The following is a 20,733-nucleotide window of genomic DNA, read 5'->3' as shown; positions in this document are numbered from 1 at the left end:
AGCTCCAATTATAGTACAGATACGGTCCTTGCCAAGCCATATATTCAATTTTCAATAACAATAAAGGAAAATGTTAAAGTTCAAAGAGAATTTTCACAGTCTGGATTTTAAATGTACTTTTGCATACTGCTGATGTGTACTCATTCATTTTATATTTTTCACTCAACTTCCATACTTTCAAACAATGATATTTAAGCTTTACTATTATACATTAAAAAAAATGTAAAGGTTAGAGAAGATCCAATGGAGATCTATTTCTCATGAATGTGATGCCTTTTTTTGCAGCATGGAATGCAATGAAAATCTTCAAACATTAGTATGGTCTAAAAGACATACAATGAGTAGACACACTGTGTGCCATGGAAAGGAATTCTCTAGTACCACTGTGATGTTTGCTTTCTGACTTGTATTTAGAACGTTATACATTTGAGCAATGAAGACAGAGACCAGAGGTTTCTTGAAGGCAAAAAAAAAAAAAAAAAAAAAACAACAAACACAAAAAGATCTTAATCATCTTTCCATCCAATTCATTGCCTGGGAAGTTCCTAGCAACTTTCTAAAACCTTAGAAACTGAGGTTTTAAGTTTCTTAATCTATAAACTGAGAATTAAATAGAATCTACCTCATTACATTAACAAGGGAATTAAATTATTTAATGCATGCAATGGCATTGCAGACCACCTGGTACACAGTGCTCAATAAATATTCCCCACTAACATTTTATGGTTTATTGTTCAATTATTGACATTTGATCATCATTAACATTATATATATATATATATATATATATATATATATATTTAATGAGAATGATTATTATACAATAGTTTTGAATTAAATATTGGGTGGAATTATCATGATCTTCAATAACAGATAATCATTGAGAATCTATTAACAGCAGACTATTTTGGTCTATTGCCAATTTTTTTCCACTCATGGATCCCAACTGTCAGAAATCTGAAATGTATCTGCTTGGGAGATGAGGAAGGATATAACAAAGAACTTTACTGGGGGGCAGGGCACATAAATGCTAATTTCAGCTATCTCATAAACTAAGTCACCATCATGAGTAAACCGTTAACATGTCTAGACTTTATAATCTTCAACTATAAAAGGGAGACACTGAATGATCAGCTGTCTTCAGAATTGTGTATAAGCAGGCCTGGGGAGAGGTCAGGATGTCTTAAGGGGTGACTGACTGACCTCCGAGAGGTAACTCTAATCTTCTAACTCTGTGGCAGACTTCAAGTCTACTGACCCAGCCATCAAAGCAGTTAGGCAGCTTATCAGAAGTTGCTTGTGAGACTGCAATCATTACAAGGAATAACAAACTGGCTTGGATAGTTGGGAACATACATGTTCAGAATTAGGAATATCTGTCAAGCAGACTGAATACTTGCATAGGAATGGCATGGCACAGCCTCCAGCAGACACTTCTTGCATCTGTACTCTATCATGACATTTTTCCATTAAATTTATTAACACAGTCAAGCAAATTTATCAATACAACTGATAATCAGATCCTGCCAGCCCAGCCTCTCTACTCTCTCACCTAGGAAGCCAGATATATCTCCAGTCTGAACCATTAGTATTCATTTTATAATTTAGCTCTGAAAGGATAATCATACCTACTGGACTGTTGGTCCTTACATTGGCTATAATCACTAAAATTAGTTCAAATCTAAAATTCTATAACTGTAAAGGCTTCCATTCCATCCTTATTGCCTGTGTCAATAGTTGGTTTATCTTCTGGTAAACAGAAGCAGTTTAAAAACTCAAGGGAAAAAAACAATTTATGAAAGTTAAATTTTAATGGGAAATATGACTTGTAACTGGTCTAACTATATTTCTTATAGTTTTTTCTGTTATAATTCACAGCAACATTTTTCAGTGTAAACCGATCTGTAAAGCATAAGATAATTCCCTAAAGAATGTAATATAAATATTCTCCAAACATTTTTCCTTGATAAAAATGAGTAATGATTAAAATAAGTAATCATGAATTACTCAGACATTTTCCATGAGCATATATGCTTTGCCTATTCAGAGTCTCGAAATGTTCCCCTTGCCTTGAATGCACTAACTTCAAGCATCAATAACCCTTCATGGAGCCTATTTGTGACATAATGGATCTACTTTAAATGAATTCAGTTGTCATCTTCTGCATGTGTTAGTACGGTCTCTGCTTAGCATCATTCTAATTTTGATGATATTTATTTTTCTATTTTATTAAATTATTTTAAATTATAAAAATAAAATAGACGGCAAAATATAAATTATTTATTTTCATCGTTCTTTTTAACTGCTGCATAATATTTCACTGCAAATAAGCTGCAGAATTCATTTAATCAGTCTCATATCAGTTGGCAATTACAGTGTTTCCAGTTTTTTGCTATTATAGTCCATGCTGTAAACCATATCTTTGTATGTTCAGAAACTTAAAGCCTCCAGATTTTTCCTATGCCAGATAAGCCCTGAAACCCCAATCTCCTAGAATCAACAGGTTCATCCCTCTACCCCATAAGGTTGACACTCCATTCCAGGGTCATTACGCCTAAAGATTGAGAGAATGATCAAGTAAGAGGGAGGAGGTGTAACTGAGAAATTAGGATTTAACGAATGATTATGACTAATGACTTATTGTATAGATTTTTTTTTTTTAGTTTCTAGTAAATTAGAACAGCCAGAAGGAAAAACTGTAATCTAGTAGTCTCAATCTTTGATAATGACTTTATAACTATCTAGTTTTTATCACAATACCCTGTAATTGTAAAAGCTTCTGACACTCCCTTTATTCAGTGAATGCGTATATGAGTAATAAAATAATGACATACTGAAAAATAAAGTAAAAAACAAACAAAAATATCCTTATGGATACATCACTTCATACCTGTGTGAGTATATTATGGAATCAATTCCTAAAAGTAGAATTGCTGGGTCAAAACAATGTATTTTAACTTTGATAGAGAAAGCCAGATCTTGTCAATGTATTTTATCAACGAGTTCTTCTACCTTATGTGATTACTAGTTTTATAAAACACTAACCAGATGAGTATTCTCTTTAAATGCACTCAGAGATGGTATATTTTACCACTGTTTTGATCACTCAACCTTCTGAACTTTGAAGAGAACTAGGAAAAAGAAAAGACGCCCTTGCATTTTTTCTCCATTTATTTTCTTTGTTTCTTCACTCTCAACATACATTTTACTCTAAAAATCGCTATCTCCATACAATAGAATCTAATACTTATTACATCAATTTCTAGAAAAGCCATTCATAAATACTGACTCTTAAAACCCAACTGATTTCATTCTGACAATATCTTCTTTAGATTCTTTATCTTTATCACAGCCAACTCTTCTCTTATATATGTAAGCATATTATCAACATTCAAGATTAATGAAATTCATTTTAAAAGGAAAAGAAGAAACTCAAACTAAGGATGGGACAACTTTGCAGACTAATGCAGAATCTGACATTTTTTGGAGCTGTGTTAACACCTTACAACTGAATATCACCAATTTTGCCACAATTTTTTTTTGAAAAGTAAGGCATGAATTTTTCAATAAAATATTATATCGAGTGGCATATCACACAATCAAGGTTAGAAACTATTCTTTACTTTTGATAAAATGGTGTTTTAATAACAAATTACTCTACTTTTATATACATGCACACGAAGTCTGTTCAAGATTTAAAATCAGGCATGTATGGCAGAAAGCAAAAAATGTTATGCCAGATGCTTCTCATTTGTTTCAGATTCAAACTCAAGAATCTAAAATATGGTACAAGTAGAGATCCAAGTAGCATTTAAGAAAAAAAGCCAATAAAAGGAAAACAGTATTCACTAATGTGCAGCAAAAGCAAAGAGTCAGTCATGGAAGTCACCCCCACCCCCAGCTCCTGCTAGCTAACTGATGCCAACCAGAGATAGAAAACATATGATTTCAGAAGAATAGAGGCCTATTAAAAGAAAAATAATCCACTACTATTCACTACTATCATTATCATCTTGCCTATTTTAACCAACAAACACTAAGTCAAAGCTCCAGAAACAGAAATTTCAAATAATTACAGGTTTAGGAAAGAAAAGGATTAAGAAAGTAATGTGTTTGTGGCACAGGAAAGAGAAAGGGCGTATTCACTAAAAATTAAAACAAAACACAACAACAACCACAAAAGCATGTTGTTGTTTTATAGAGAGAGGAATAATGGAAGTTTGGATTTTTCCCAGAGGTTTGGAGAAAACATTTTCACAAATCCCAAAGGACTCTGAAGCTTTTGGCTGAAGCCCCGCTGTCTCTTCCTTGTCAATAAGCCTTCCGTGTGTTTATGCATTCCTAAACAAACAACTGATTATGAAAGAACCAGGGAAGCTCATATTTGTACGGGCCTGAATCACAATGGCAGTTTCAAAAATTGGAAAAGCTAAACACAAATGTAATGTACTCTAGGAATCAGAGGCTTAAGTATTCATCTATTTATTTATGCATGTTTAGTATGTGTTGGACACTATGCTATTTTGAGAATCAAATGATAAATAAAATATATAAACTACCTTAAAAACTGAGAAAATGTTACATATATATTAGATACTGCCACTATTATCATTGCTACTACCATAATTGCAACTTTTCCACTATAGGCATAAATATCACCATCGTCATGCTACTACTGGAAAAAAACAATAAAACAATTCTTTCCTATTTAAGTAGAATTTCCATTGAATTAAACCAATTTAAACAACTTCCATCTATATACCTTCCTTATAAATTATATATATATATATATATAATTAGTTATTGTATTGTTCCTTGTATAATCAGATTACATTCTGCCATTAAATCAGTTTAAAATATAAATAAGGTCAATTAGTCTAATCATATTATACTGCCCCGTCCTCACTGTTGACCACTCACATTAATGCTGACAACACAATCTACTTTTCAGTTTAGCTTGGTGTGGGATGCACGAACAGGATTGTCAGAACTGGCCCGTGGAAGAGATGTCACATGGCTTTATTTACCTCCTGTCTTTTCTCCTTCTACCTGCTTCCAACACACACAGACAAACCGGGTCTGGCAGACGCTCACGGGGGCCTCTCACACAGTGGGCAGGGGGAAGGTCTCATCTATCTCATTATTATGCACCTCTGATAACTGTTCCGACTTAAAGAAAATACAAATAACCAGAATCTAGTGAGATGGAACACAGTCAGCAGACTTGGCATTGTACTGCCATTTGATGGGAGAACACTTAAATGCTGATTATGAGATCTTGTGTTGTAATTGATTTTTTCATTGCATACTCCTGTGCAAACGCTGGTACAAAAAGGCCAAGGCAGTTCTTTGTGCGTATTTGGGCCATTCAATCTTCCTCATCCATTTGATGCTATTTTGTAAAGGGCATTGATTTCTGAAGATATTGATTTTTGTTCTTGATAAAGTAAACACATATACAATTAAAATGGAATTTTAGTATTTTAAGATAATGGAAGCACTGGTTACGACTAATAGAAGTAGAAGTATAACTGTTCTCTGGTTTTATAGGAATAGAAATGCACTTTTGAGATGGAAACTCTACCTATGTATTGTATTTAAAAAATGTTGTTAGAAGTTTTAAAATTATGAGCTAATGTTTTAAAATATTATATGTCTACATTCTTTTACCTCATATAGAAATGAATGACCAATAATATATCTTATTTTCTATGGTCTTATAAAGAACAATTATAGATTACCTATTTTTAAAACACAGGTGTTTCATATATATATACACACACACACACACACACACTCACACACATGCAATACAAAAACATAAAAACAAAGGAGCAAAAGCAAGACAATAAACGAGATGTAAGTTGAGAGTTCATCAAGAAAACATTTAAAGGATGCAATCAAAGTTGCAATTCCACCAGCCTTTGAAAGTGATTTTGTTGTATTTGTGCTAATGTTCAGAAGGAAAAATGTGAAAGGTTTTGAATAAAATTTTATGAAATATATTATCTTTGGTTACCTATGTTGTTCTATTTGCACAATGAAACACTTTCAGTGAATACAGAGATGTACGTGAGAAAACAGACTCATTTTCTAGTTCTGCCTATGGTCCTGATTAACACAGGTGGCTGAAATAAAAACAGTTGTATCACAACTATCAGTATTGACTGAATATGTTTCCTCTCCATTGTCACTGTCTCCACAGGCTATACATTTAACAAGCTCCATTGGATAAAACTTCTGGGCCTCAGATTTGGATAGGACTTTGAAAAGGTGCTGCCTAAAAGAGGATACGCTTAAAGAAGGGGCAGAACTTCCATCATCAAACAGATCAGTCCAGGAAACCATCCTGATGCTTACACACTGCTTCAAAGCGTTAGCGTGGATCTCATCTCCCATGCACTTTCCACACAGGTTGATGTAGCCAATAATTCCAGCTTTGAAGAACAGAGAGAATGAAAACTTGGAAATGAATAACATGTAGAAACACAGTGTGTGTGAGTACGCACACGTGGTATTTTTTTTCCGTCCCTAAACTGAAAACATATCTAAAATCTCCCCATTTTGTCTACTTTCTCTTCTCATAGTCACTAAAATGTTTGTTACAAACCACAACTATTGATCATGGGATTTTCCAAATGTAAAATTGTTTAAACAGCTCTTGATCAATTTGAGGATGAAGTGGAAATTTCTTAGCAACGGTTACAAAGTTGCCCCAGGATAGTCTCTAGCATCACTTCCCACTATATCCACATACATAAACGATCTAAACCTATTCCCAGGTCCCAGGACATGTTGCTCTGATGCATTTGCAAGTATTGGCCCCTCTACTTTCAATGTCTTTTCACTGACACTCTAATTCCAGTTACTATTGGAAACTCAATTAAACATAAATCTCCTACAAGAATGCTTTGGTAACAGTTTTACCTTCCTATACAAAGAAACTCAGAAATGATACCAGGACAGTTACAATGGGTAGTACAAGAGAGCAGGCAAAGCATTCTAGTGGTTCAGATTAGATTTTTTTATGCCAGCAGCTCTCTGGCCAGCTTCATGGAGGTGTTGACTTTTGAGCTGCAGAGTGATGATGAGTGGACATGTAGATAGAATGATGGAGGGATGAACTTTTTAAGGGAGAAACACAGTGGAAAGGAAGTTTGGCATTAGGCTAGGGAATTTGCATTTTTATCTTCACGCAATGGAGGAATTCATAATTTTATGGTGCAGGGGAGAGATACAATCATGACTGTTCTTTAGAAATCTTATAACAGTCAAAGTATACAAAGCAAGGATATATAGGAAAGAATATATTTAAAATGGGAAGACCAGTCAGGGAATATAATAGTAAAAGAGAAGAATTTTCCCAACCAGGATAATGACTTGTTGGAAGGAAAATGGGGAGGCAAAACTTAGGAAGATTTTAGAAACAATCACTGTATTATTACCTGATTGGGCATGAAGGAAAAGATTTATAAAGGGGAGAAAAAAATGACTATGATTTTGAGACTAGATAACTAGGAATATGACAGGGCAAGAACACAAATAAGAATGAGACACTATTAAGGGGAACATACGGTGAGTTTAGTCATTGTCAGAAGATTTGAGTTCATGTTGGAACCTGCTTTTAGAGGGGATGGGTAGGTAACTGGAAAGGCTCTCCTGAAGTTTGAGAGGGGGCTGAAGGATGAAATATATAAATATATATATATATATATATATATATATATATATATATATATAAAACAGCTGTTTTCAAAATGACAATGGGAAATGACAGATATAGGTAAGTAGGTAGATAGGTAGGTAGGTAGATAGATATTTGACCAATCGATAGAATCACAAGTATATAGCATGACAGAAGTTAAGGGAGGAAATTTTCAACAGAGCAACCACGATCAGCATTGACCAATGCCCAAAGTCCCAACCATTATTGACAGAATATTTTAAGAAAATGCCTCAGGCAGGATTAGAATTTGCATCTCTGAAGTCCAAATGATCTCTATGGACAATACCACACCACCTAATCTCACATTCACCCTTCCAGAGTTGAAGAATTGCCCTCGTATATGAGGCTTTGGCCACAAATTTCTTCTTGGCTCTGCAGCAGCTTAAGGCAAGCTTGCACAGTCAAGCTCTATCCCTGCCATTTAAGTGCATCTGGGGATGGTGTGAGAGGTGAAAGGTAGAGAAGTCTCATAGATATACATAAAAGAAAGACCAATACCAAGCTGACATTAAAATGTATGAACATGCATTTCATTTTCTTGATTATAAAATATAAATTATGATTCATTTTTATATGAGAGGGCCAGGAGGAATGTCTTGATTATACTTGTGTTAATTTTATCACATAAGCTTCTCAGATTCATTCCAAGAATGTTTGTTTTCTAAATGAGGTCAATCATAGATTCCATGATTTGGGAAGCCTGCCACGAGGCATGTGTACAGAATGAGTACGAGATAAATTCAAATCACAGCAGGAAAAATTTACATTATCATTTGCAAACTCAAGTGCCAGTATGAGAATTGTTTTGACTCCATAACACCCACTAGTATCCTTACCTCTTCTGTAATCACTGTGGCTATATGGAAAAACAGATACAGAAATGATGGAATTGAATGATCAGATGATTAAAACTGCAGGATTTATTTTTGTAAAATGTTTGATTTATGATAAAGCAATAATTAAAACACAAATTACTAGAATTTTCAAATAATACATTTGCATTTGATCTCAACACAACGGCTTAGTGTGCTGCAAAGTTACAATCAAAACGTTTGTTTGACATTAAATTTCTCCTTACGCTTTCCCACGAGGTAAACAAAATAATTTGTATGGGTAAAAATAAAGCACACACTGCTCCATTAGCCCTTTACAATTCTGCAGGGCACAATAACAGGCCCCATGGAACTAAAGAAAAGAATTAATCTCCCTTCTTTGGCCTCTCCCAATTTTGCACTCAAGCTGGTTGATCCCCAGAGAGTGGCTCAGCTGTTAGCTAGTGGTTTATGCCATTTATAGAAATATATTTGCAGAGCTGGAATCCTTTTCAGAACAACTTCATGTTGCATCTATTTTCATGATATTTCCTCTTTGGGTTATCCAAAGTTTTATGATAATGCCATCAGAATTCCTTTTGGATGCAGAAAAGCTGCTTTGGAATTTGCAAGAAAATAAGAAAGAGTTTATGATACAAAGTGGGCCAAATATAATACTGGGCTTCTGAATTTATTTTTAGTGTTGATATATATATATATATATATATATACATATATATATATATATATATATTAGTGTTGATATATATATATATTTGCATGGGCAGGTAGTGGGAATCAACCTGGGTCTCTGGCATGGCAAGCGGGAACCCTGCCTGTTGAGCCACCATGGCCCACCCAATATATATTTCATAATTGTTTTAAAACACGTTAATCATACTCCCTCATGGTTTTAACATGACTGGCAAAAATTTTAAAGGAAGTCCCATTTCTAGATTACACATAACTACTCAAGACATTTCTCTTAAAGTTGGAGACATCCGTCAAAATTCTTTAAAGGAACCCAAATCAAGTCAATTTGAAAAAAAGGAGAAAAGAGAAAGAGAAAGAGAGACATACAAAAAAGTGGGAGGGGGGAGGAGATCACATCAGCATTACCTTAGTGCACATGTCAGTTATGCATAATAAAGATCCCTGTGCACAATTTCACACAGTGGAAAAAATAACAGTATTACATTCCCAACAATTAAGCAAACAACTACGTTGCCTTGTACTATGAATAGTCAGGGCCTTTGACTTTTGGAAAAATACAACTCCAATGACAGCCTCAGGAGACAAAGCTCCTCAAGTATAAATGAAGAAGAAATCCCATGCAGGAAGGTCCTTAAATATGTAAGTTACATATGATTCATGTTATCAAAGATTAGGTAACGTTGGATGAATAACAGAAAAAATAGGAAGAAAGAACAAAGGAATGAGAGTAATTTTGTGTACTTCCGCAAATGGGGGAAAAGATGAAAAGAACTGGGACCTATATCTTTGGTCCATATTTATATCTTTTAAATTGAGAAAAATTTTATTTGGTATAATTTTTTTCCAGAAAATTCACTACCATTTTATCAATACAATGCTCAAGATAGTAAATTAAATGCTATATTAATTCACCTTTTTAAACAACGTATATACCTTTCCCCACTCATTTTATGAATGGCAATTCCTACGGAAAATAATACAGAGAGATAAGGGGATTATAAATAACTCTTAATGTATAAAAAATCTTAGCACCATAACTAGAACAATTTGCAATCTTGGCAAAATGAGTTTAGATTCAACAACAATAAAATAATTCCCCAGGTGCATGAGAAGCTAACACTGTATAGTGAGTGTTCTTACCAAATATCTTGATCCTAATCCTAAGAATTTCTTTAAAAAATATCTATTAAAAAAAAAAACAACAATACATGTGTTCATTGACAAAGCAAGAAACATGCATTCTAGTTTCTGTGCAGATATTCCTATTAGGCTACTAGTGATTAGTTTGGAAATTTTATTCCACACACAATGGGTTCATTTCCCATTTTTACAGAACTTCATATTTTGAGTTGCAAAGAAACACTAATGGCAAAAGTGAGACACCAAAACATATTTTATCAAATAGAGGAAAAATTAACAAAAAATAATTTGGGGGATATTTTTGTCAATATCATCGATCTAATTTAATCAGTTAATTGGAATTGTATGCTAGAATTGAAATTAGATTTGAATTATTCTCTCCTTTTAATGATAATGTAAAACCTTGATGATTACATTATACAAATATTTGCTTTAAGCTGGCAATGTGCAACCATTGACTACATTATTCAATCTACAAAATTTACCTGTAGCTTATGCATGCAATACATATATATAAAGATGATTTTGAATTCTCTGAGGTTAATATATTCTTAATTCCAGCAAACACTTCTTTCATTTCCAATATAGATGTGGTAATTGAATCATAACAGTAAAAAAAAAAAAAAATCTTCTTTGATGCACCATTTTGTCTAAAATTTAACTCTAGTAATTTCACATACATCTATGCCATTGTTTTTTCCCAGGTGAATGAAACCAAACGTGGAGTTTGGTCTCTCTTTGGTCAGAATGGGTCTCTGCTTAAAAGTCATGACCACTGCAAAGTGGAGGGATGCTGGTAGAATCTGCTGCCACTTTGCTTATGTTGGCATCAGTAAGCACTGTGTATGGCTACATGTGGTTAAGAAACATCACAGTGGCAAAAGCAAAGAGGAGGTGGTTTTTCTCACATATCAAGAAATAGAGGCCGCAGACGTCTTCGCGGAGAGTCGCCGTGGTTTCCCGCTTCAACAGTGCTTGAACGGAACCCGGCGCTCGCCTCCTCCCCGTCGGCCGGCCCCTCCGAGCAGCTTTCAGCCACCTCTCCAGCGCCGCGCAGCCGCTGCCTCCTCCTCTCCTCAACAGCCCACCATGACGACCACGTCCCCGTCGCAGGTGCGCCAGAACTACAACCAGGACTCAGAGGCCGCCATTAACTGCCAGATCAACCTGGAGCTCTACGCCTCTTACGTCTACCTGTCGATGTCTTACTACTTTGACCGTGATGATGTGGCTTTGAAGAACTTTTCCAAATATTTTCTTCACCAATCTCATGAGGACAGGGAACATGCTGAGAAACTTATGAAGCTGCAGAACCAACGAGGTAGCCGCATCTTCCTTCAGGATATCAAGAAACCAGAATGAGACGACTGGGAGAGCTTGCTGAATGCAATGGAGTGTGCATTACATTTTGAAGAAAGGGTGAATCAGTCATTACTGGAATTGCACAAACTGGCCACTGACAAAAATGACCCCCATTTGTGTGACTTCATTGAGACACATTACCTGAATGAGCAGGTGAAATCCATCAAAGAGTTGGGTGACTACGTGACCAACTTGCACAAGATGGGGGCCCCGGATTCTGGCTTGGCAGAGTATCTCTTTGACAAGCACACCCTGGGAAACAGTCATGATGAGAGTTAAGCCTTACACTGTCTTCTCCAGAGTCACGGGGTGACTTCTGTGGTCACCAGGGCCGTGCATGCATGTTGGGTTTACCTTTGCCTTTTCTATTACGTTGTATCAACACCCACCAAGTTGTTTCATTTGTACCATTCCTTCAAATAAAGTAATTTGGTACCCAAAAAAAAAAAAGAAATTGAAAGCCGGCCAGTCAGGAGCTGCTTGTAAGTCACCAAGGTCCTGGTCCAGATCGGGGATCTTTCTTGGGCACTGTTAATTTGTGATTATTGTCTTCATGATCACTGTATAGGTATTCTACTTCCAGAAACAGAGCCAGGATGTCGCAAAGTAAGAAGGGGGATGAAGTAAAGGGCAAAAGGTTCCTGCCAACCTTGTCAGTTCCTTTTTCTCAGGAAATCAATAGCTTTCCTAGAACCACTACTTGGTACAGCTCATTCATTGGTCAAAACTGAGTTACAGGGTCACACCAAGTTGCATGGAAACCTAGGGAAGGGTGTATTTTTAACCTGGTCACAATGATGCCCCAAACAAGATAAAATTCTGTAGTAGGAGAGAATGCATCCTCATCAGGCATCTAACCGTATCTGCCATGGTGGCTACACACATATCTGGCAGTAGAGTTGAGCTGCACAGCAAGGAAACATCTAAAAGCAATCAGCTTGACCTATAACAAGTTGCTGCTGCTGCCATATCATCTCCTCCCCCTTCTTCTCCTCCTCGGCCTCCTCCTTCTTTTTAGAATCATATGACCATCTCTTAAAAAATCATTCATTATAGAAAAATAGAAATAAATGTGGGAAAGCTTATTGTGTCTTTTGGCAAGCTACCAACATAAGCTACTGTATGAGGGACTCAAAAGGATGGGTAGGGGACAGTGACTACCTAAACTGTAATGCATTATTAATCCATCTTCGAAACTGTAATTACCTTCTGTTTCCGTCTCTTCAAGCTTGCAAACAACTGCACGTAATAGCCTTCTCCTCTGTGGGTGCCTTACTGAACATTTCATATTGCAGTTTATGGACTGTTATTGCTTTCGATTGCTTTACATTTCTGCATCAGAAATTCACTTAACTAATAAGTACATATGTGAGGCATCATCTACGCCACTATTTGGATGATGGCTTCTGTGGGTATTCTCTAGAACTTCAGTTTACAAGCTCAAATATCAAGCTGATGTATAAAGACTCTGGATGACATTGTTTTGCAAAGGGAAACAAGTTGAGGAATTTAGGTGGACATATCTTCCTTCAATTATTTTTTAAAGAAAGTCACATGGTATAAAATCAGTTTTGACCACTATGGTTTTTTTTGGATAATTGGATGCAGAGGTTGGATGATAAATCCAGGGAGATATATAACTATTTAATACACTGCTTTAAAAACTAATTATTTATACTCTTATTTGTAATAATAAGGGATATTTTACAATAATAAAGAATGTTTGCAAAGACATCAGGGGGTCAGCTAAAAATGTACAAAAATTCAGAGCTAACAAACAATGTGAAGGTAGGGGTTCCAGACGAAATACATAGCAGAGACTATTTGTCCTTTCTCCTAGAATTTAATTTGGAGTATCATCAATCTACTCAGTTCAATCAGTACCAATCTAAAAGAAATTACTTTTTACACTGAATTATTTCCAGCAAGCAAACGTCATTTCTCATGAAAATTCTAACAAAAATTACTTAAATACATTATCTAACATTTTAGTGGATCAGTAAGTAGCATGTCAATTGATACCCTAAAATCTTTATATGGAATAGATTTCTGTTTCATGTTCTAAACTCTTGGCTTTTTACAGAATAATTTACATCTCAATGCAGCTATTTAGTAAGGGATGTCTAAAAATCAAGTTCAATTATAGAAATGGTTTCATCCACACATGTACATTGCATTATGAAGAACTAGCAATTGAATAGTTCTGCACTTAATATTGATAAATAATGCCTCAGAGTTGCTTAAGTCAGCAATGCCTACAGCTGAGAAAAAACAGCTGACTATATAAGTTTGGAAATCCTCTCTCTTAATCACACTAGGTCTTTTTAATATAAGGATCAAGAATTTAAAAAAGCTTGGTCAGGTTTGCTCTGGAAGGTTAGGATAAAGCATCATTTTTTTTTTAGGCAGCTGCTTTGTCATGTGCTTAGTATAGACACTCTCTGCAAAAACCCATATATCTTCTGATGTTGCAATATCTCTTTTATTAGCACAAAAATTCAGCTTATTATCATCTAAGGAATTCTACAGTAAAACCCACAGAGATCCCTCATCTTAATAAGTTAAAATGCAAATAATTTTCTTCTCATGGATCTTAGCAACTATCACCAAGAACTTAGATTTAAGGATTCCTTCATTCACTTATTCACTCATCAAATATTTATGGAGTATTAACTGAGGATTTAGACATTGGAAAATAAGACAGACAGCCTCAGTCCTCACACAGCTTGTAGTCAAATGATGAATTTTACACTGTTTAAGCAACAGTTACACCCATTTAAATGATCATTTAATTGTAGTTATAACAGCTACACCAAAGAAAAAATAAGGGTGTGCATCAAGAAATTCTAACAGAATTTGGAAGGCCAGAGTAAACCTCCCTGAGGAAATAACATTTAAACTGGAATATGAAGAGTGAGAAGGTAATTGGTTAAGTGAATGGAGGAGGAAAGAACTGTAAGAGCAAAATGGAACAGCAGGTGCAACAAACAAATAGAATTACAAAGAGCCTAAGAGAAATTACAAAGAGCCTTAGGGCATTTAAGAAACAGAGAGAAGTTTGCTGTAGATCAGAAGAGGAGAGATTATGTTTGAGACATGACAAGACCAAACAGAACGTTGCAGATGTTAGACTGCAGATTTTCATCCCAAATCAATGAAAATACTTTGAAGGAGGCTTAAAAGTGGGTGTGGGTAGATAGCGGTATAATCTTTAAATATTAAAACCGAAGCTATTCTTTAATTTATTTCTCAAAATATTAAAAAAAAATTAAAGGAACAATGATAGGATGAAATTTATGTACTAAACATTTATGTTCAAGACTACTACTCAAGTAAATTGATAAATAGAATTAAGAACCAGGTAACCAAAATGGCTGACTCTAAGGAAGTCATGGGCATTGCAAACACATTACACAATATTACTAGTTAAATGTTTCAATTTTTCCTGGAGATGAATGCACCTTACTCTCTTAAACATTTTAGCTTTGGAATAAACACATCAAAAAAGCCAAGAAAGAAGATTTATCAGTTAGAGATGCATATTAACATAACTGAAAGTCTTAAATATAATGGCAGAAATGGTAGTTTGGTGAAGACTAAGTCCCAAAGATTCAAATGCATTTTCATATCAAAAGTCAGAGTGAGGAAAATTTATGCTCTGAGAAAACTGCGTAAGGGTTATTAAATTACTGTTTCCAACAAGTTAAAACCAAAACCCCATTAAATATTTGATAAGTTTGTGAAAGACCATCAAGTACTCTCACAACCATGAATATGAACATCTTGCAGACAGTTTAATGCATGATAGATCCATAAAAAAGATTATACATGATAAAATAGTGCAATGCTGGCACATTCTAAATTGTGCACGGATAAAAGTAATGAAAACCAAAGAACAACAAATCAGAGCTAAACACATATAGAAAATAAGCTGCATTTGGGAGATATCATTGCAAGCTGTGTCAGGAGATTACAGACTACCCCCCAAATCTGACTATTTCCTATGCAAATTAAGGTTTCCAGTTGTTTTACGCCAATCTGTTAAACTCAGAATAAAAAGCGATTTGGTGTAAATACCAAAGCCACACGTCTATAATTTCATCTACAAATGAGTCTAATTGAAGACATACTAAGTAAATTTTTTTCCTCAAACCTCAATCTATAACTGAGCCACTGGATTTATAATCTCCACTGTGCCAGTTTGAAGCTGTTATGTACCCAAGAAAAGCCATGTTCTTTTTCCTGATCCAATCTTCTGCGAGAAGCCATGTTTCTTTTCATCCTGATTCAATCCTGTGGGGTGGAAACTTTGATTGGACTGTTTCAATGGAGATATGATTCACACAGGTGTTGGTGTGGTCTTTTGATTAGATGGAGATGTGACTCTGCACATTCAAGGTGGGACTTCATTAGTTTACTGGAGTCTAAAAAAGGGGAGACATTTGGAAAAAGCTCAGGACTGACAGAGATACCAGGACATCTGAAGATGCTTGGAGTGCTGATAGAGTGAGCAGACATCTGGACAAGAATTTCTAGAGATGTAGAACCCAGCAGACATTACCTTGTGACTTCCCATGAGATGCTAAAAAAGCCAGAACCCAGAGTTTTGCCCTGGAGGAGCTAAGTGAAGGCCCATAGATACTTAGAGAGGAAACCACTGGCCTCAGAAGCTACAGGCAATGGAATAAGGAACACGGACTTGCAGATGTCAGCCATGTGCCTTCCCATGTGACAGACATTGGCCTTTCTTAAGTCAAGGTATTTTTTTCTGGATACCTTAGTTTGGACATTTTATGGCCTTGGAACTGTAAACTTGCAACTTTAAAAATTCCCATTTAAGAAGCCAATATATTTCTGGTATATTGCATTCTGGCAGCTTTTAACAAATTAATATACCCACTTACTGTGCCACCTCTTTGAGTTAAGATATTTGGAAATTAGTTGAAAAGCAAATGTGTATTTGGAGAAAGAGGTGATGGCAATTAGTACATGAACCAATTTGAACACTGATACCAGTTGTTTTTGTATTTGAGATTTCACCCATCAGAAAGTCAGCAGGAATGGAAAATTTAAAAGCACAAATAGACACATTTAGAGTCACAGAAGCAGAGAAAAGCCGAGGCCCAAGGTGCTATCAGGAAGGGTCTCCTCAGCTGGGCACTTGAGGGAAAAGATTGCTAGAAAAACAATGGATAACTTAGGGCAGTAGCCTGGGGAAAAGAGTTATAATGTAAAATAGGGCTCAGTAATAGAGGAGACTATGGGTAAGACAAGGAGTCTATCTGTTTTGATTTTTGAATTAAGGATTACCACCAAACTACCTGATTCACAATTTTGCCTAAAATACCCATGGGGAAAAATGTTGCTTTCACTTCAAAACAAACTATTAGAAAAATTTTAAAGAGGAAAACGGGCATTTTAGGTATTTACTAAAAGTCTATCCAACTCCTATATTTGGGCAAAGACGGAGGGGGCAGAAATAGGAAGGTCTTAATCTTACATTTTAATATTGATAATATTAAATGTCAACAGTTATATAGTGGTTATTTAGTTTTGCTCTTAAATTCTCTCCAGTGAAAAATGCTTTATATCTCCAGACTTACAGTTTGATTTTATTTTTCATATAGGAATACATGACATGAATTTTGCTCATTCCATATCATATCAAAAAGCAGTGGGAACACACCTGTACATGGACCAATGCAGTTAATCACCAAAAAATGACTTTCAGGCTATTTAGAGGAGCAGATTGGAAGTACATATTCTCTTAGGGGAAAAAAAATATTTCTGAGAATAAACTTGTGTGAATTTTACAGAGAAATTTAAAGTAAATTATATGATTACCTTTCATATAATTAGGCTAGCAGACCTGGATGCATTTATAAGTTAATTTATACCTGATGATTGATATACATTTTTCTTTCTTTAAACAGAAAGGAAACCCTTGTAAATTAAAAAACCTCCTCCCCCACTCTCTTGGAATTTTAAAATTCAAAATTTTTAAATTTAAAATACAACAATCTCCTTTAACCCTGGAAGTTGACTGGCCCGTCTCTAAGTCAGGTACTCAAAGAGATGGAATACAGACATCACAAATGAAGTTTATCAAGACACAACAACTGCTAATAGGAAGAATATTCAACCAGCAGATATCTTATTAGCCCCCTTCTCTTAGTTGAAAAAATAACATCCCTTTTAAACCAATAATACCAAGGCAGATTTTTATAATGTCTGCAGTGGCTTCTTGATGGTACGTAGAACAAACATTTCTAACATGCCAGGTTCAGGAAATTTCATTCATTTTTAATGCAAAAAAATCAATGATAATTAAGTGGACATGACTTCATAGTAAGGGGAAATTCAAAGACAAAGAATATTTTCTTCTAGGCCAATAAGTAGGCTGTTATTATTGCTATTATTAGCACTATTTAAAGGATGTGCAGAGAATCTGTCTACAACAGCTGTTATTTCACTGAATTCCAGGGGCAATTGAGCTGATCAGGCTGTTTACTCCTCTCTGATGGTTTTATATACATTCCTCCAAGATTCCCATATTCCACCAAATTAGAGCACATTTTCTCAGAACCTTCTGTGATCAAGGGAATCCCTAATGGCATCCCTGCCTTCAAAGAAGCACTTAAGGTCCTTTTTAATGACTATTATTACATTTTGAAAACAGAGCCTGGACCACAGGTTTTGAAATACTGTTCCAATAATGATGCCTCAGAAACTACAGGATTTACTACCAGCATGCGGTCTTCTCAAGACTGGAGCCAATTCAACAGAGAAATGTCAACTCGATGACACAAATCCAAATTTCAAATCACACTAACATATTTATAGCTCCTATAACTTACCTTCAGTTCTGCAAATGCTTTTTGGGATGGATATTATTATTAACCTGTTTTAAGAATGAGACTCAGATTATTAATTCAATGACATGGTGTTTTGCTAGTAAGTGTTAAAGCTAGAACTCAGGCCTAGTTAGCTGTGAATTTCAACTACATATCTCTCCTTCTTCCTCAAATTATTACAGAGCAAAATGAAGAACCAAGTGCCCCAGGACAGTATTTCTGAAGTTTAATGTGCATCATATCACTCTGAGGACTCCTTGAACAGCAGTTTCTGATTCCTTCGGTCTGGGGTGGGGCCTGATATCCTGCATTGCTTAACAAACTCACAAGTGATAACTGATACTGCAGGGCCCTGGCCATTACTTTAAGAAGCAATGCTCTAGTTGGACACTGAATGCAGCAGGTGGGGGTGGGGGAAAAGGGGGAGTGACGACGGAACCACTAAAGCACTTACTTCCCCATTACAAGCATATTCCCATTTTTTTTGTTTTTGGGGGAAGATGAATCCAAAGCAAATCTACACATCTTCAGATTATTTTGTTACTCCATTCTTTAATGCTATCATCTTCAAAAACAACTGATATTAAATTATGTTTATCTCATGAATGTGAAGAAGTATCCTTGTCTTATTTTTACTAACCACTAAAATTCTTTGCTACTTTGAAAGCTTTGCTATAAGAAGCTCAAAGTGGAGACATGAAACATTGAAAAATGTTGATCTTTTTTAACACACCAAACAATGACAAAACCTTCCAAAATAAGCAATGCTCCAAGCTGAGTAAATGAATTCAACCTCTAGAGTAAATCTCACATTCAATAATAATTAATTGCTTCCTATTTTTAAAAACTATAGCTAAAGGAATAATCTAACCAGTGTCAAACATTGATAATTGGATAGACTATAGATGAACAGTGTCTCTTTCATGAAATAACATTTTTTTTCCTTTTTGGGGGGTGGTGGTGGTGAATGGTCTGGGCATCGAACCCAGGTCTCCTGCGTAGAAGGCGAGCATTCTACCTGAACCACTGTGCACCTCAATTATGTTTTTTATTATTATTACTAGCTTAACTGGTAAAGTTATATATGACATTGACCCTTTGCAATGCAATATTTTTTTTATGTTCATTCTGTTCTACATATATAATCAGCAATTCACAATCTCTTCACATAGTTGAATATTCATCATCATGATCATTTCTTAGAACATTTGCATGAATTCAGAAAAAGAAATTAAAAGACAACAGGAAAAAAAACATACATACCATACCCCTTACCCTTCCCTTTCATTGATCACTAGCATTTCAACCTAAATTTATTTTAATATTTGTTCCCCTTATTATTTATTTTTATTCCATATATTTTACTCATCTGTTGATAAGGTAGATAAAAGGAGCATCAGACACAAGGTTTTCACAATCACACAATTGCATTGTGAAAGCTATATCATTATACAATCATCTTCAAGAAACATGGCTACAGGACACAGCTCTATATTTTCAGATAATTCCCTCCAGCCTCTCCATTACATCTTGACTAACAAGGTGATATCTATTTAATGCATAAGAATAACCTCCAGGATAACCTCTCAATCTATATGAAATCACTCAGCCACTGACACTTAATTTTGTCTCATTTCTCTCTTCCCCTTTTTAGTAGAGAAGGTTTTCTCAATCCCTTGATGCTGAGCCTCAGCTCATTCTAGGATTTCTGTCCCATGTTGCCAGGGAGGTCCACACCCCTGAGAGTCATGTCCCACGTAGACAGGGGGAGGGTGGTGAGTTTGCTTCTTGTTTTGGTTGGAGAGAGAGGTCACATCTGAGCAACAAAAGAAGTTCTCTTGGGGGTGACTCTTAGGCCTAATTTTAAGTAGGCTTGACCTATCCTTTGTAGGGTTAAGTTTTGTATGAACAAACCCCAAGACTGGGGGCCCAGCCTATTGTTTTGGTTGTGAGATATTCTCCCACTGCTTGTGAGAATATCAAGAATTCAACTTGGGGAAGTTGAATTTTCCCCCTTTCTCATCATTCCCCAAAGGGGACTTCCTTTGCAATATAATATTTCTTAACACAATCAACAGAAACTGTTTTCAGGCAAGTTTGTTCTCACATTAAGGAAAAATATCAG

General features: G+C 35.4%; 1 long non-coding RNA gene and 1 pseudogene across 1 annotated transcript in view; one reads left to right on the top strand and one right to left on the bottom strand.

Moving 5' to 3' along the window:
* The window catches only part of LOC143673548 (uncharacterized), an 838,506-nt gene that overhangs the window by 791,650 nt on the left and 26,123 nt on the right, over nt 1–20,733 (bottom strand). The window lies entirely within an intron of this gene.
* LOC143661032 (ferritin heavy chain pseudogene) lies at nt 11,335–12,208 on the top strand (annotated as a pseudogene).

This window comes from Tamandua tetradactyla, chromosome 2, assembly GCF_023851605.1.
Source record: "Tamandua tetradactyla isolate mTamTet1 chromosome 2, mTamTet1.pri, whole genome shotgun sequence".
Lineage (NCBI taxonomy): Eukaryota > Metazoa > Chordata > Mammalia > Pilosa > Myrmecophagidae > Tamandua > Tamandua tetradactyla.
Note: the sequence above shows the minus strand (reverse complement) of the source record. Positions and strands in the feature narration are given on the sequence as shown.